The 16,997-nt window shown below is 46.3% G+C and overlaps 1 protein-coding gene and 1 long non-coding RNA gene across 2 annotated transcripts in view; one reads left to right on the top strand and one right to left on the bottom strand.

Annotated features, from left to right (window-relative positions):
* DENND2B (DENN domain containing 2B) overlaps positions 1 to 16,997 on the top strand; it is a 136,857-nt gene that overhangs the window by 37,668 nt on the left and 82,192 nt on the right.
* LOC141546566 (uncharacterized) lies at positions 345 to 4,921 on the bottom strand. The gene is made up of 2 exons (XR_012483334.1): positions 4,760 to 4,921; positions 345 to 1,889 (listed from the first exon to the last, which is right to left on the bottom strand). It is a non-coding gene; the product is annotated as an uncharacterized LOC141546566 (long non-coding RNA).

Raw genomic sequence — 16,997 nt, 5'->3', positions numbered from 1 at the left:
AAATAATTCAGTTAAGTATAATTAGTCATGAAAAGAACCAGGAAAGAGTTTAAGATTGGTTTATGGTGAGCCATCCCCAGTAATAATAAAATTCCAGCTCCAACTGGAACAGAAATGTACCTTGGTAATGACCTTGACACTCAGCTCTCACAGACCACTCTGTGTTGTAATTCTTAAAGCCTTTATTATGTTGTGTATTATGGCTTTCTGTGTTGGGATTTTATCTCCTTACCTGAAAGTAAACTCCTTGAGAACAAAGTAAATATCTCTTAGCTAATTTTTTTTGCTTCCCCAGTGCTTAAATCTGTGCATACAGGACACAGCAGACATTTAAGAAAAATAACTTTTTTTCGAACACAATATGTAGTATTTTTATTTGTCTATTTTTATTAAACCTTTCAAAACATATACATAGATGATTTTTTTTCCTGAGGCAATTTTTTTTTTTTTTGCTGAGGCAATTGGGGTGAAGTGAAGTCAAATAACTAGGAAGTGTTAAGTGTCTGAGTTCATATTTGAACTCAGGTCCTCCTAACTTCAGGACTATCCACTGCCACCTAGCTGCCCCAGCATAGATAATTTTCAAAGAAAAAAAAATAATAACAAGGCTTATAGAGTGCTCTAATGCTGAGGGATTTACCTCTCAGTCCAGGGACTTTATGCAAATGTAGACTGAACCAGATTAAGATGTAATTAGCAAGTATTTAACAACCTAAAATAGAGTTCATTGGATTTTCTAAAATGTTTCTGAGTTTGACTTCTGTTTTATGATTTGTAAAGTTCTTTTACTTAAGTTATCTCATTTAATTGGATGAATGCTAATTGATGATGATATTAGGAATTTTGAGAAGTCGATTGAAATGGTAGAATTTTGTTGCTGTTGAGTTTTTGACCCATTTGGGTTTTTTTTGGTCAAGATGCTGGAGTGGTTTGCTTTTTAGCCAGATGTTAAAGGGGCTTCAAAATTAGGTAGAGATATCTGAATTTCATATATATAATATGTAACACATACACACATATGTAAATAGATGATAAATATGCTTATATAACATATATGGGTAACAAATATAATATGTAGCAATTATAAATTATCTTATATATCATATAATAATAATAGGCAATTCATGTAGGTTGGTGATCAGGGCAACAACATTAGCAAAGTGTTGTCTTGGGAAGATTAGTTCCCCAGTGAGTAAGAAGGAAGGGCCTAGAGGCAGAGAAGTCAAAGGATTATAAATTGAGAGTTGGAAAGCACCTTTGCAATCACTTAGTCCAATTTCCTAGTTTTCCCTGGAAGGAAAGGGAGACCCAAAGAGTTAAAATAATTTGTTCAAGATCACACAGAAAATAATTGTCAGGGTTGACAGCAAAGTTGAGTTTTTTGACTTCAGACCTCTTCTCTTTATCACATCATAAATCCTATTGGGAACCATTGGTTTCTGAGACCAATTTGGTTCTTCCACAAGTGATGAAGACCCGGAATTGGGTGGGAATAGAGAAGAAAGCAGCTCATTGAGAAGTATTTATTTAAAAAAATTAATAATAATTTAGCACCAGGAAATTTGCAAAGCACTTTGTTTATAGCAGCCCTTTGAAAGAGCTAGTTTGGGGATCACCATCCCCTTGTTTCAAAGTGAGTCTTGCTTGAGTCTTCTTTTTCTCCTCTTGCTCTGTCAGCCACCCTTGGGATGCTGCTGGGACAACATGAGGACTCCCTTCAAAGCTCCCAAGGTTACCTTCCAGCCCGACATGGAGGACAGGGCTGGGTTCTTTCTCCTGCTGCTCCAAGCAGTGACCTTTCCGGGGTTTGGCTGGAACTGGTGCTGGAGGAGAACTCCCTCACTTTAATCCTGTTCCCTTGCAAGTCATGACATCACCCCCTTGTTCCTCTGAAAATAAAGGACAAACACCTTTTCTGCAGACAGTTGAACGCACTGAGAAACACAGCCAAGGTCTTTTTCTAAATTGGCACCTAACAATATGGGGAAAATAAGGGAATCGATTGATTAGTTGATTAATTAACACAGGTGATTGTTGCCATAGTGCTGGGTTGGCAGAAGAGGGGGGAGCATCATTTTTTGAAGCTTCATGCATCCCTCCTTGTCGTTACATACCTGATATGCTTTTACTTTGGGCTAAGTCAGAGATTGACTGGGTTGCATATTGTAGTCAGGTGAAGGAGTGCCCAGGGAAGGCTCCAAATTTCCCCCAGATGAAGGTTACGGGAAGGTGTGTGTGTGTGTGTGTGTGTGTGTGTGTGTGTGTGTGTGTGTGTGGCGGGGGGTAGGATGTTAGGGCAGACCTGTCCAAGAAGAAGAGGGTTTTGTTTGTGGGGGGTCGTGTGAGTGCCTATGGGTGGTCAGTTAAGTATGGATTAAGTACCTAATGTGTGTCACACTTGGGCTAAGTACTAGAGGTACCAGAAAAAAAAGGCAAAATACAGTGGCCCCTGAACGTCTCAATCTAATGGGGAGACATTGTACGAACAACTAGATGTAAAAAAGGCTATATACAGGATAAATAAGCTGTAAACCCAGGACATTAAAGGGAATTGGGAAAGCTTCCTGGAAGAGGTGGGGTTTTAGCTGGTATTTGAAGGGAGCCAGAGAAATTGGGGGCTGAGAGGAGGAAGGAGAAAACAGTAAGCGTGGGGGACAGTCAGGGACTGTGCTCAGGACTGAGAAAGGAGGGCCTTGTTGGGGTGCTGGGGAAATTGGGGGGCTGTGACAAGGAAGGATAACACTGAGTGTGGGGGACAGTCAGGGACCATGCTCAGGGCTGAGAAAGGAGACGTGCTACAAGGTAAATGGGACCCACCCTCCATGTGTCCGTTCTGGCAGTGGGACTTCACTTTCAGGAGAGTGGGTGAGAAATGACCTGACCCCTTAAACTAGAGAATTGCACTCAATCTTAAAATTAAGGGGAAAAAGAAGAAAAAACTGTGAGTCTGAGCGGGATTAGTCTTCATGGCCACTTGGAGAGCAGCAGTATAAGGCTAGGGACTGGGAAGGGGTCCCTCCTATGGCTGGCTGCTTGGGCCAGGGCCGGGCTCAGTCCCTTTACCCCAGGCCGGAGCCCTGGCCTTCGGCAGCCTGGCGGGGAAGAACCTCCGGGTGGTCAGTCGGTCCGTCTCCTGGGGGGAGGGCTCACTGTGTGTTTGGCAGCAGACACATTCTCCATGTAAGGGAAAAGGGGTCTGCACGCTCCTGGGCCGGGGTGTGAATGGGCGGCCTAGAGGCTCCCCGGGGCCCTGCTGGATATACTTGTGCGGTGAGATCATCCCAAAATCACATTCCTGCTAAATTGTATTTCACTTAGGACAAGAAGCGGGATTTGAGTAAGAGCCTGGCACCGAAACTCATCCCAGCGGGCTCAGAGCCGGGCAGAAATCGGGCTGGGGAACAGCTCTCCTCCAGAGAGAAAGCGGGAGGGGGGAGGGAGACAGTTGTTAAATCGCCGGACCGTGAGCCCACGGACTCCGATTGCCCCCTGGCTCTCGGACAGCCTGAGGTTCCGTCCGGGAAAGAGTGACCAAGGATGGCTGGCCTGGGGAGGCTCAGGGAGAGGCCCAGGCTTTTCCCCGGCCCTCAGGTGGCTGCCCCACCCCAGGGGCCCGAAGGAGGGCGGGGACTCTCGGGGCACTTCCCAGGAGGCGGAGCCAACAAGGGTCAGGCTGAAAATGACCCTGCCGAGAACTGACCTAGGGGGCTTCTAGGTGTGTGCGTACACATGCATATATGTGGATGTGTGACCTATGTACGTATGCCGGCATCTTGTGATCACCGCCACAGCCTTAGGAGGCAGGGCTCTTGTAGAGATGAGGAAAGCGCAGTTCTTGGGGGTTTTATCATCTGTCCAGAGGGGAGCGCGCGCACACACACATTTATGTACACGTACATGTGTTCTATTGATAAATAACTTATTTTCTCTGTAATATTACATACGTTGCTATATCTGTGTATGTTCTGTGTACCTAATTATTTACATGCTGTTTAGAATTTGTGCTTGAGGAAAGAACTGCTTTTTGCCTTCTTTATATGCTTCAAAAAGTGGTGGCGCAGACCCTGCCCTTTTTTTTTTTTTTTTTTTTTTTGAGGCTGGGGTTAAGTGACTTGCCCAGGGTCACACAGTTAGGAAGTATTAAGTGTCTGAGGCAAAATTTGAACTCGGGTCCTCCTGAATTCAAGGCTCCTGAATATCCACTGCTCCACCTAGCTGCCCCGAGCCTGCCCTTTTTAAGAAAAACATTGTCCTTGCTGGCTCTTGGTTTTGCCCCATGCCTGGGGAGAGTCTCCTGGACGTGGGTGTGGGGGCCCCACCTGAGGCTGCCCCGGGGCACGCATGCGGGAAGCCTGAGCCCGAGTCTGGGCCCCGCCTTCGCGGCTGTCACCGGGCATGCACAGAACGCGGGGCCTCGATTCTTCCTCCTGCCTCATGGTCCTTGTGAGCAGCAAACGAGGTGGAATGGATGTGAACGCTTACAAAAAGTCATGTTTAACAAAATGGGTAAAAACATATCACATATATGTATGTTTGTGTAATGCATATATGTATATAAATATATACACATAAAATAGATAATATGTATCTCCTGCTCCTGCTACACTCGCACTGGAGGGACCGCAGAAACTGATCACAAAACCGCCCTGCGGGTTTCACAGTCGCGCCTCGGGCACGTGAATAGCGCGGAACCGGGGACCGGTCCGCAGTGGGCGGGGCTCCGGCTCTCTGCCTCTGACGTCAGCAGAGGGAAACCTACCTCGGGCGTTATCCGCGCAGTTACGTCCGTGTGATGTTTCCAAACTAGATTGAATCCGGCTCTGCTGCCGGGGGAAGTGCGGACGGGGGCAGCTCTAAGGAGGGACGGAAAGCTGAATTCGGGCAGAGCAGGCGCTGGGCCCCGACCGCCCCCATCTGTGCGGGCGCCCCCTCCCCCAGGGGCTGTTTCCCTCCGCACGTGCTTCCTTCCCCAGATCTCGCGAGTTCACTGATCCGCAGCTGGGGGCTCCCCCTCCCCGGGCAGTGTAAGCTTCCTGAGGGCGGGTGGGTTTTCCGGTCTGGTTGTTTGAGGACTGAGTGTCCCCGCCCCCGGAGCGTGGCCGCTGTACGGCCGCCTCTCCCCAGAGAAAAGTTAAGCTGGGACCTCTGGGGCCCGACCTCAGGGGAAATGCTCTCAGGGCCGTTTCTGGGGGCGGGGGGGGGGGGGAGGGGGGGAAGTCTCACCTCTGGGTCACTTCTTATGGAAAAGTGCCAGCCAGTGGGTACAGTCATCCCCTTTTTACAGATGGAATAACTGAGGCTAACTGGTGGGCCGCTAGCCTGGTCAGGATTTGAGCGCAGGCCTGCTGATAACAAGCCGGACTTTTCCCTCTCTCACGAGGGGCCGCCCTGTAGATTGCGCAGTGTCACACGCAGCGGTGGGTTCTGGAGGTCTGCCCGAGGTCCTTGTTCTCCTCCCCCAGGCTCAGCCCCGCAGGGTGAGAACTGAAGGGGGGGGGGAGTTCTCTGACTTTGGGAATCACGAGGTTGAAATTATGACCCCCTCTTTCTCCCCCCCCCCTTTTCATTCTTGAATTCTTTGGGGATTTTCAAAGGCCTTTTTTTTTCTTGTTGCCCTAGTAACTGATGTGTACACCACAATGTTTTCTACTTGATTTGTCTACACGTGGGGTCCGTGATTGTTGGCCGCCTGGCCGGGGGCTCGTTCTCTCTAAACACTCCTCTTCCAGATGTGGGGGGCTCAGGTGGGCATGAGGAGGGGGGGGGGGCTCTCCAGCCCGGGCCCAAGAGCCCGGCCCACCAGGGCTGGAGCTTCTCCTGGAAGACCTCCCACCCTTCCCCACACAGCTTCCCCGAGCTGCCTTGCTCCCAGGTGTCACTTAAAAACAAAAAGGGGGGAGGGAGAATGAAAAGGTTACATTTTTCAAAGTGGGATTTAGGGGCCATTGGATTCCCCATTTTATAGAGGAGGAGATTTGAGGCTCAGGGAGGAGAAAGGACTTGTTTAATACTATAAAAAGGAATACATAGCTCAGTGAGGATCCGAACCCGGGCCCTTTGGGTGCTCCATTCAGGTCATTTCCTCCGCGTCCAGCTGTTGTGAGTGTGTAGTTTGTGTTCTTGCCTGAAGTATGTTTTCCCTCCCATCGTGGGCTTCTTCTAACAATGGGGATCTGTATTAAACGTTCATTGGCAAGCCGGGAGAAGGGAGGATGGGTATCTTAGGGGGTCCGTCCCTCCCCGGCCTCCCAGGAGAGGCTGGCAGTAGAGGGCAGTTAGGGGCCAGGGCAGGAGGCCCCTCCCAGTCTGGTCCCCCTGCTCTGGAAGCCCATCCTAGCCAAGCCTCTCAGAAGTCCTCCCTGTAGCTGAGTGCTCAGCAGGCTTGTCCGAGGAAAAAGGAGCAGAGGCCCTGGGGTTTCCCTGGGCGCCCCCCCCCCCAGCTCTGGGGCTCCCCAAGCAGCCCAAGGTGAATAATTACAGGTCGCTGAGCAAAGGCGACTACATCCCTCAAAAATGCCTAATTGCAGGCTGGGAACGAGGGGATCTGCAAGAGCTTAGCTAAATGTCATGCTTCATACTGCTGGAGAGTGATGGGGAACTGGGGGGGGCCCTGAGCCTGGGTGGCTTTCAGTGGGTACAGGACACGGTGGGGGCCTCTTCATGAGGAGGAAGAAAGGGAGGGAAAAGAGGGAGGGGAAAAGAGAAAAAGAAGGGGAGAGGGGGAGAGAGAAACAGAGGGATGGAAGAAAGACAGATAAAGAGACAGAAAGGGAGGAAGGAAGGGGGGGAGGAAGGGAGAGGAGGGAAGAAAGGAGGGGGGAGAGAGTAGGAAGAAGGGAGGGAGGAAGGGAGAGGAGGGAGGAAAGGAGGGGGGAGAGAGTAAGAGGGAGGAAGGGAGAGGAGGGAGGAAAGGAGGGGGGAGAGAGGGAGGAAGAGATAGACAGGAGGGGGAGAGAGAGACAGACAGGAAGGGGGGAGGAGGGAGGGAAAAAGAGGGGGAAGAGAGAGAGGATATCTCATAATCAATTCCCCCTCTCCTCATCTCTCTGGGAAAGCCAGGACTATGGAGGAGCCCTCAACTCTTGACTACAGTAAATAAGGCTTGTTTTTAAGCAATCGGACCAGCATATAAATGTCCAAATGACCCATAGAGCTGAATGTGTCCAGATCACCCTCATAAAATCTCTAGCTTCCTTCCATGTGCTGCCTCTTCCAGGAAGCCTGCCCTGATAAACCCAGGTACCAGTGCTCCCTTCTGAAATTCCCCCAATGGAATATAAATTCCTCAAGGGCAAAGACATTGAAAAAAATCTTTGTATCCTCCAGCCCACATCAGCCTTGTGCTGAGCTCTATAACGGAGAATGAATGCTATTTGAAATGAATGAAATTACCTTTGAGAAATCCCTTTGGGAAACCAATTTCAATAATTCTGTCAATGCACCAAACGTTTTTAGTAAGGCTGATGAGAGCTTGGACTTTTAACCTCTGAAAACTGCCTGTTCATAAGTTTTGAACAATCACCAATTGGAGAATAATTTTTATAAATTTGAATCAATTCCTTGCATATCTTGGACATGAGATCTTTTACTTAACCCTGCCCTCGTTTTCTTTCTAATTTTTAAAAATTTGCTTGTTTCTTCAAAAACTTTTAGATTTTGTGTGATCAAAATTTTCTATTTTATCTTCTGTGATCTCTTGTAAAAATAAATCACCCCCCCATCTACCCTAATGATCCATTGTTATAAATGGCAATTTCTTCCTTAATCTTCTCATTTGTTTATAACATCTTAATGTCTAAGTCTTGTATTTATTTGGAGTTAATCATGCATATGGTGAGATGTTGATCTGTTATCTACTTTATGCCAGACTGCTTTCTAATTTTCCCATCAATTATTGACAAGTCCTAACTGTGTGATTCTGGCAAGACACTTATTCCTTTCTTCCTCTGTAAAATGAGCTACAGAGGAAATGGCAAGTATATCTGCCAGGAAAACCCCAAATAGATTCACAAAGAGTCAAATTGATCGAAAATGTATAAACAAAATTTGACAAATGAGGTGTGTTCTCCCTCTGTTTACCAATAGCTGGGATCATTGGATTATTATACATTAAGACATACTGTGTTTTCTTTGCTTTTCTGTATGTTATATATTTAATTTGTTCCATTGATTAACCTCTCAATCTTTTTGTAACCAGTATCAAGTAGTTTTGATAGCTTTACAGTATAGTTTGGGGTCTCCTGCTAACACCCTTTCTTTCCCACCAGTTTTCATTACTTCCCTTGAAATTTATTATTTTTGATCTCTAGATGAATTAAAATTAAAATTAATCCTTTGGTAAAGTTAAGTATGGTAGTGAATAAGTAAATTAATTTAGGTAATATTATGTTGCCATGATCCACTCATGAACAATCAATACTTCTCTAATTAATTAGGTTTGTCTTTATTTCTGTAAAGAGAGTTTTGTCATTGTGTTTATATAGTTTCTGGGTATGTGTCTTTTGGTAAGTAGAAGCAGCCTTTTCTGGATCTCAGACAAATCAGAGTCAGAATCAGCATTAGAACCAGAGGGGGCTTTTTCATCCCAGTCCAAATCCTTTCATTTATAGTTGATCACCGCAGAGTTGTGATTTACTTAAGATTTCCCAGGGAGGGAGCCTTGGTTCATGTGATCCCTTTGATACCCGTAATAGCCCCCTTATACCACCCTTTTCCCCACCTGCCAAAGGCCTTCCCTCTCCTACTTCAGGATATCAAGCTCAGATTCCACCTTGTCAGAAGTCTTGTCAGGGAGTCCTGAGTTTGAATGCTGCCTTGGACACTCACAAGTTGTCTTATTTTTAACCTTTCTCAGTCTCAGTTTCCTCATCTATGAAACAGGGATGAGAAATCATACTTAGTTCACAGGATTGTAGTGGGGATTAAATGATTAAACATGTAAAGTGCTTTGCAAACAGTTAAAGCACTATTTAAATGGTAGCTTCTGTAATTATCAGACTGCCAAATCTACTTTTTAAAGCTTTTTTTAAAAAGTTTTCTCAATATTTCTCCTTAGGCCAACCCCACTGAAAACAATTAAGCAGAACGATCCAGTTCTGGGCCTGGGGTTAATGGCCTATCACAAAGGGGGCTTCACTATCTGTTCCCTGGACACGTTGTGGTCATGGTGGGAGTATTGCTTCTATTTTCTTTGCATAGTATCTTTTCTTTTCTTTTTTTTCTTTTTTTTTTTTTGCTGAGGCAATTGGGATTAAGTGTCTTAAGTCACACAGCTGGGAAGTGTTGTGTCTGAGGCCAGATTTGAACTTGGGTCCTCCGGACTTCGGGGCTGGTACTTTATCCACAGCATTACACTTTATCCACAGCTTTACACTTTATCCACAGCATTACCCAGCAGCCCCCATTAGGGCCTATGGGGTCCAGGCTACAAGAGGGCCCGGACCTGTGACAGCTGCAGCAGACTGGGGCCGATACTAACTGGCCCAGGAAGGACAGCCATTTCTGTGCAGGAGGTGTTAAGGCAGCCAGGAGTGGCCATAGGGAGGATTAATTGATAAGTGGTGAGAGAAGAAGCTCCTGATTTCTGAGGCTGGAAGCTCTTTTGTCCTGTATTGTGACCATGGCTGCAACCTTGTTTGCACTGTTGGCTGATTGGTTCCAGTCCTCGGGAACCCAGATTCTGGTTCAGGTGGGAGTTTGGACCATCTTATGGGAGAGGGTCCAGAGTTGAGGAGACCAAAGGGACTGAGACTTTTTGACAATGGACAGAGCTGTCACCTGGGCAGGCTTCTTCTGACCTGGACTGGGGCTGGGGACCCTCCCAAAGATTGCTCTCTTAGTAAAACTGACCAATGGCAATTAGTAGCCAATGTTTAAGGATGAGAAGGAGATTGAATAGGAGACTGGTTGGACATGGACTACCTCCAACTACCAGGTCCCATAGCCAGTAATTAACTCTTCTGTGGACCTCTTGCCTTGATTTACAATCCCCAAGCAACTTCTTGTTTCTGGGGCTGGTGTTCTGGTGTTTCGCCTCCTGGCTGCAGAGCCTGGCACAGGCTGTTGGATGGGACCTGAGGGCTTCAGGCCTTGGGTGGTAGAGGGAGAAGGGACCCAGTCTGATACAGACAGGGCAGCTTCATATTGCTTGGCCTTGACCTTCTCCCCATGGGACCCTTCGTTCCCAGACCGAATGTGGACCTCAAGGCCAGCACATCATCATTCCCTTCTCTCCCGGAATCTTGGGCCCTTTTTCTTTTTTTCTGAAGAAATCTGAATAAAAATGAAAATCCTGGTCTTGAGGCTTTCGGTAGCCGCTGCCCCTGCCCCCACTGCAATTGTAAGAGTTCACCTTGTGACATCACAAACAATTGGCAATTGTGGGAGCAGCTGTGATGTCACAGACGGAGGATTATGACTTCAGGGGGGAAAGGGAATTCTGTGCCGGAGCACAAAGGTCCCATTTTCATGCAGATCCCCATTCAGAGCTTTTCCCAGGTTCCCTGCCCCAGCCGGAGAGAGTGATGAATTGCTTAGCCCCAGGATCCCCGCCCCCCTACTGCTGTCCAGCCTGCCTCAGGACAGCCTTTGGGGTTTGCTCGTGACCTCAGGGAGCTCTTCTGCAGAGCTCTGAAGTGAGATCTAGGAACCGGGGGTGGGGGTGGGGGGTGGGGGGGTAGGCTGAGGACTTTTCCCTTTCTCTGGGCTGCAGGGAAGGAAGTTGTTCAGGTTTGGAGCGGGCTGGGGCCCCAGGGGCCAGGCTGCTGCCCCAGGGAGGCTTGCGGGAGCGCCTGGCCTTCTTGGCCCCGGGATGCTGGGAAATCCCACTTGGCTCCGGACTCAGGAACCTCGAAGCACCTGCTGCTGCTGCCAAGTAGTCCCGCTTTGCTTAAAGGGACAAAGGGGGAGGAAGTTCTGTCTCTGTGGTGGGCCCCCCCAAAGGAGCCGGGCCCCTCAGGGATGGATGAAATCCTCCTGCCCTCCTCCTCTCTTGGGCAGCAGTGTCCAGGGAAGCGCTGGCCCCGGATCTGGGAGACCCGCTCCCAAAGCCATCTGCTTGAGGGGGAGGGGCAGGAAGGGGTAGGAGGGCCGGTAAGAAATAGAAACTCTGCAGCCTTGGCTGACCCTGCAGGAAAAGAGGGATTCTAGCTGGGGGGCGGGCAGGGCAGGAAAAGGATGTCCTGGCATCCCAGCGCCAGCGACTCCGCATTTTTTTGTTACATGTGTGTGTGTTTGTATGGGTATTCGGAAACGGAAATAGGTCTTTATGTATATGTCATATATGTCTGTCTGTGTGTGCATTATATATGTACATGGATCTGTGTATATATGGAAACAAAAATATGTATATATCAGATATGTATGTGTCTTATGTACATGGAAACAAGACATTTTGTACATACCACATATGTATATGGAAACAAAAATATTTTATGTATAGATGGAAATGAACAATACATTTTATGCATATATAATATACACATATATTATTGTGCAATATGAAATGAAAATACTTTATGCATATTTTTGTAACACATGTATGCCTATGGAAACTAAAATATTATGCAATATCGTATACATATATTTTATGTATCTGTATGTGGAAATGCAAATTTATTTTATGCACTTTTGTGTAATACATTATACATATTATGTGTGTATATATAGAAATAATATAATGCATATATTATGTAATATATTATACATATATGATGCTTATATGGAAATAAAATATGCATATGTTATATAATAGAGTATACATAGATAATATATTGTTTATTTATGTATATATGGGCATGAAAGTATATTTTATCTACATGTACAGCATTATACATAATATGTATTGTGTATATATTGAAATATGAAATGTTTTATGTGTGTATTAAGTATAATATACACATATAATCTAGTGTTTGTATGTATAGAAATGAAAACTTTTACGTGATATTGTGTCATATCATACATATATAATATATTGTATATATATATATATATGTATCAATCTCTACAATATATATATACTCATCTATACATACCTATATGATGTGTTCACACACACACACACACACACACACACACACATCTCTCTGTCTCATTTGTTTCCTCCCAATGTTGTGTCTGGACTGCAAGGTGTTAGAGGTTGGTTATTGTTACCACTGCAAATACGTGTATATCTCTTCAATCTATAGTAGCGGTGAGAGAGCCCCTCCGAGCCAGAAGGAGACCCTGCCAAGTGCCATTCGATTTTTATTCTTTACACTTTAGAATCAAGGAGCCCAGGGTGAAGACTTCCATCCCAATCAGGGCCACTTAGGATCTGGCTGTTCTGTTTTCTTTTGAATGAAACTCAGGAGCTTGGTCTGTGACTGTAGATAAGGGTCTGAAACAGCAGGTCTATCTCTTCCTCCTTTGCCCCCCTCTCCCCTCCACTTTCATTCCCTCTCCTTCCGGTGTTGCCATGATTTCTTGATTTGCCAGGAACTGACCAAGAACTTTGTTTCCCTGACCAGGTCACACAGGGAGGTCACATTATCTACTCTCAGATTTTGCCCCTAGTCCTTGGGTTTCTCCAGAGTCAAGAGAAGTAGCAATAATGGACTTTGTCTTGAGGGAAGCAGGGATTAAAGGAGCCGCCTTTCCCCCCACTGCACCAGGGGCTGCTTTGCTGATGATTGGTGTGGTTTCTCCTAAGAATGAAAGGCTTAGCATCTCTTGGGTGGTGGCCAGATGATGTCATAGGAGACTTACAGCTGGCCTTCTTTTAGGGGGGACTACAGGGAGCTAACAGGCAAATGGCAGCACCATTGCAGATTTTAAGCCCTTCCTTGTCAGCATGCCTGAGTTCTTCTGGGGGTTGGAAGGAGGAGGGGATACTTACGTAGAACTGAGGGCATTTACAGGTGGACAGATGCTGTCATCTCAGACGCCCCCTGAGGAGCTTTTCCAGGTCCAACAGTACTTGCTGGATGAACCACCAGTGGAGTTTGCAGTACTAGGGATTTTACTGTTGGGGAAGAGGTTGATCAGGGTTGGAAAGGAGACTATGATCAGCTGTAAAAGTTCTCTAATCAGATTAGTAAAATTATAAAATGTGGGTCATTAGCCCCTGGTCATTTGGAAGACTTCCACAATCAAATTGAAGGGATGCAGTGAACTCTTATTGTTTGACTGAAGAATTAGCTCCTCTGTGTGGCCTGTAAAAGGTCTCGGGGAATTTCAGCTTTTTCCTTCTTCCATAGCAAAAGTGGGGAGTAGAGACCCTCGCCCTGCTCCTTCAACCAGGAATGGTAACACAGCCTGGGAGAGTTCAAGGCCACTTGCTGTTCTGAGCCCTCTCCCCCTCCGCTCTGGAGAGGGGAAAATACTTGGAATTCCCAAGGCCTTGTAATCTTGGAATCTGGTTTTCTAGCAGAGCTTTGGGTAAGTTCCTTCAGAATTTGAGAGCTTGGACATAGGAGCTTCCAGAGAAAATCAGATGCATCTGCTACTCCTTGGGAAAGGAGAAGACTTTTCATGCGTGCTCCTGGGAGAGCCAGACCCCATAGTTCTGGACTTTGCCGTCGGATGGGAGGGGTCAGCTTTGGGAGAATGCCGACTGCAGAATGGCAATCCACTGCCATCTGCACCATCACACAAAATGACATCAAAAGATCATAGCTTTTTCCACATCCAGCCAGCTTGGCCTAATAATCGTTACACTAGGCTTTAACCAACCATACCTGGCATTGGAAAAGGACTCTTCTTGCCTTTTGGGACCTTGAGTCCCCTTCTCTTTGACTTTCTTCTCTGGATCATTAGTCCTGTTGGCTGTTGTTCTTCCCCTCTTGGACGCCGGGTCTTCTCTGTGGTTTTCATGACTGTTCTGTCGTGGTCCTCCAACTGTTCTTCCTTACTAGATCTTCACCCACATCATATCCACTAAGGCTCGGATGCCGACCATCTTTTCTATCTTCCTTCACTTGAGGATCTCACCTATTCCCATGGGTTCAGTTGTCAGAACTGTGCATTGATAGCTGACTTTAGTGTGTCTCCTTCTAAAAGGGGGAAGTGGAAAGAGAAACAGGCATTTATTAAGCACCTACTGTGTGCCGGGCACTCTAAGCATGGTACCAGGACTTCTTACTGTTCTTTGTAAATGTACTGAATCTCTGTACTTTTCTACTGGCTATGTTCTATTCCTAAAACACACTCCTCCTTCCCTCCTTGCTTAGAATTGCTAATTTCCTTCAGGCATGAGCTAATTTTTTTTTTTTTTGAGGGCAATTGGAATTAAGTGACTTGCTTAGGATCACATAGCTAGTAAGTGTCTGAGGTCCAGGGCTGAGCTCATTTTGGATGAGATTTTTCTTTAGGTCTTTAGCTGCTAGTACTTCTTCTCAAAATCATCTATCTTTTTGTCTGTACCTGTGGGGATGGAATGAGGCCCTGTTGGGAAGTCACTGAATAGTTAACAAAAAGTTTACTTTCACCCTAACACCTCTGGACACGGGCGTGTCCGTATGAAATGTGTCTGTCACCAGGGCCAGCATGTGGGAAAGGACACGGTAACTTGCAGGTCTCCAAAAATTCACCGAGTCAGAGGGGGCTCCGACTGTGCATGAGTGAGACTTGTTATGCCCTTGGGTGACCAAGAAACACATTAGGCAAAGAGGTTAATTAAGTCTCTGAACCATTTTGTCTCTGTGTAGGGAAGACTATATTTTTTTCCCCAAGATTGAAAAAAGAGTTACGAGTCTCTTGTTGTGAGGGTACATTAGTAGATGTTATATAGTCCTTTCACATCTGTATGCCCAGCAATAGATAAACTGTTTTTGGGCCCAGGGGCATTAGATCCATTCCCTCTCCACTTAAGGGTCCATCTACTTTGAACTGAACTTGTCAGAGGAGAGGCTCGCTCTTAGCTCCTTATGTTCTCACCCTGGTATCATAAGAAAAATTACTTACAGCTTTGGTTTGGACTCATATCTGGGGTCTCCTCAAAGAGGAGAATCAGAAAAAATAGGATTCATAAAAGTGCTATAGACATCAGAAATACAGTGCACATTGACAAGACTTAACTTAAGATGATTTATCACAACTTGCTAGGATCTCAAATTGAAAACTTGGAAACGTAAAGAGCTGAATAGGTCTTGTTAATATTTCACCTAAGTTCTACACTGTACAAATAATTCTTCTGCCAGTCCGAGGGAGGCTTGGATTCACCTTTTAGCTGGTTTGTTGTTTTCTCCCAAAGCCCTAGAATAGTTGCCAAGGACGCCTTTCCTTGTTGCCCATCAATTTTGACCACAGAATTCCAATCTTCTGAATATCTCAAACTCGCGAAGTGGCCTCCAAGCCTGGACATATCCACCAGGAGGTCAGAACTCCTTCACCTGAGGTAAAAAAAAAAAAGCAAATACAAGAGACAGCCCGGGATCAAGAGGCAGCCCAGGATCTGTCTCATCCAGGGTAGCACATGAGTTCTTAGCTACTGTATACTCCGGCCCATTTCCTTAGAAGTTTCCCCTTTTACTCTGGGGCAGTCTAGTGCAAGAGCAATATTTTCCAGCTGTTGTTGATGATGCTCTTCTTTCTCAAAAAGCATCATAACAGCAAGGAAACATTGCCATGACATATGAGTGAATTGGATTTAAGGGAGAAAGGGCTGTGCAGAGTCACCTGCCTCAGTTTCTCCTCTGGAGCCTTCTAAGGGTCAATGGCAAGGTATAGATCAGGATAGCCGGAGGTGGCCCTGGATGCAGTGGGAGACCTTGGCCCTTTAAACCTCCCTCTCAGTTTGATCAAGGCAACACCCATTCAGTGCTTAAGGCTAGGTAAGAACTGAGACAAAGAATGGCCAGATGGGAGAGTCAAAGGAAGAAATAAGCCAGACATGGAGCCATTCCCTAATTAAAAATCCTTTCAGTCATTGACTTTTCTCAGTGACCATTAAGAGGAATGGGTTATCATGTTAACGCACCAGACTCCCCAAGTACCGAGTTACATGAACATAATAAACAAGCTAGATTGTTAACTCCTTGAGGTCAGAAGTTTATTTTTGCTTTTGTCTTGGTTCCTCCAATGTCTGGAATAATGCATTGCATATAACAGATGCTTAAGGTTTCTTGGGCACTTAAGTGGAGCAGCAGATAGCGCTCTGGGCCCGGAGTCAGAGGAGTTCAAATACAGCTTCAGACACTTATTAGCTACGTGACCCTGTGCATGTCATTCCACTCTGCTTCCATTTCCTCACCTGCCAAATGAACAGAAGAGGGGAATGGCAAATGGTTCTAGTATCTTTGCCAAGAAAACCCCAAAGGGGGTCATGAAGAGTCTGGCATGACTGAAGTGATTGAACAACAATGTTTCTTGATGGATTTTATTTTAAAAATAGGAATCCAGTGGGCAGCTAGGTGGCTCAGTGGGTAGAGCACTAGCCTTGAATTCAGGAGGACCGGAGTTCAAATCTGGTCTCAGACACTTAACACTTCCTAGCTGTGTGACCCTGGGCAAGTCACTTAACCCCAGCCTCAAAAAAAAAAAAAGGAATCCAGATATAGTAGAAGACAAAATACATTTTTAGGCTAATCCTAGAAGACCCCAAACCTCCGGCAGGTGGGCTGCGGAGTCACTGTCAGTGAGCTCTGAAAGCTCTTGGAGGAGGAGAGCTGTTCCTGGGCTGGAGCCGGGCAAAGCTTCTCCCGGTTTTAGAGAAGAGGGCTCCAACTCTGTGAGGGATCTCAGGAACCCTAGGACACGCTCTTATAGGGATGCTTTGTGAGCTGTTGAGAAAGGAGCTTTGAGAAAAGGCCAGGATTTCACCTGTTGTCCATGGGAGATTGTCCACGGGAGACAATGTAACAGAAGAACGGACGCTTAGGTTTCAGCTGAGTAACTTGACGGTTGCTGCTGCTTCTGTGAGCTGGAGGAGAGGGCTGTGGGGAGATCTGGAACTAATTGACTGTTTGGACCCAGTTGTTACTGGGTTGATGTCAGCCGGGAGGGAGGTCTTTCGTGGA

The sequence above is a fragment of the Sminthopsis crassicaudata genome, chromosome 6 (genome assembly GCF_048593235.1).
Source record: "Sminthopsis crassicaudata isolate SCR6 chromosome 6, ASM4859323v1, whole genome shotgun sequence".
Classification (NCBI taxonomy): domain Eukaryota; kingdom Metazoa; phylum Chordata; class Mammalia; order Dasyuromorphia; family Dasyuridae; genus Sminthopsis; species Sminthopsis crassicaudata.
The sequence above is the reverse complement of the archived record's forward strand: the minus strand, read 5'-3'. Positions and strand labels throughout refer to the sequence as shown.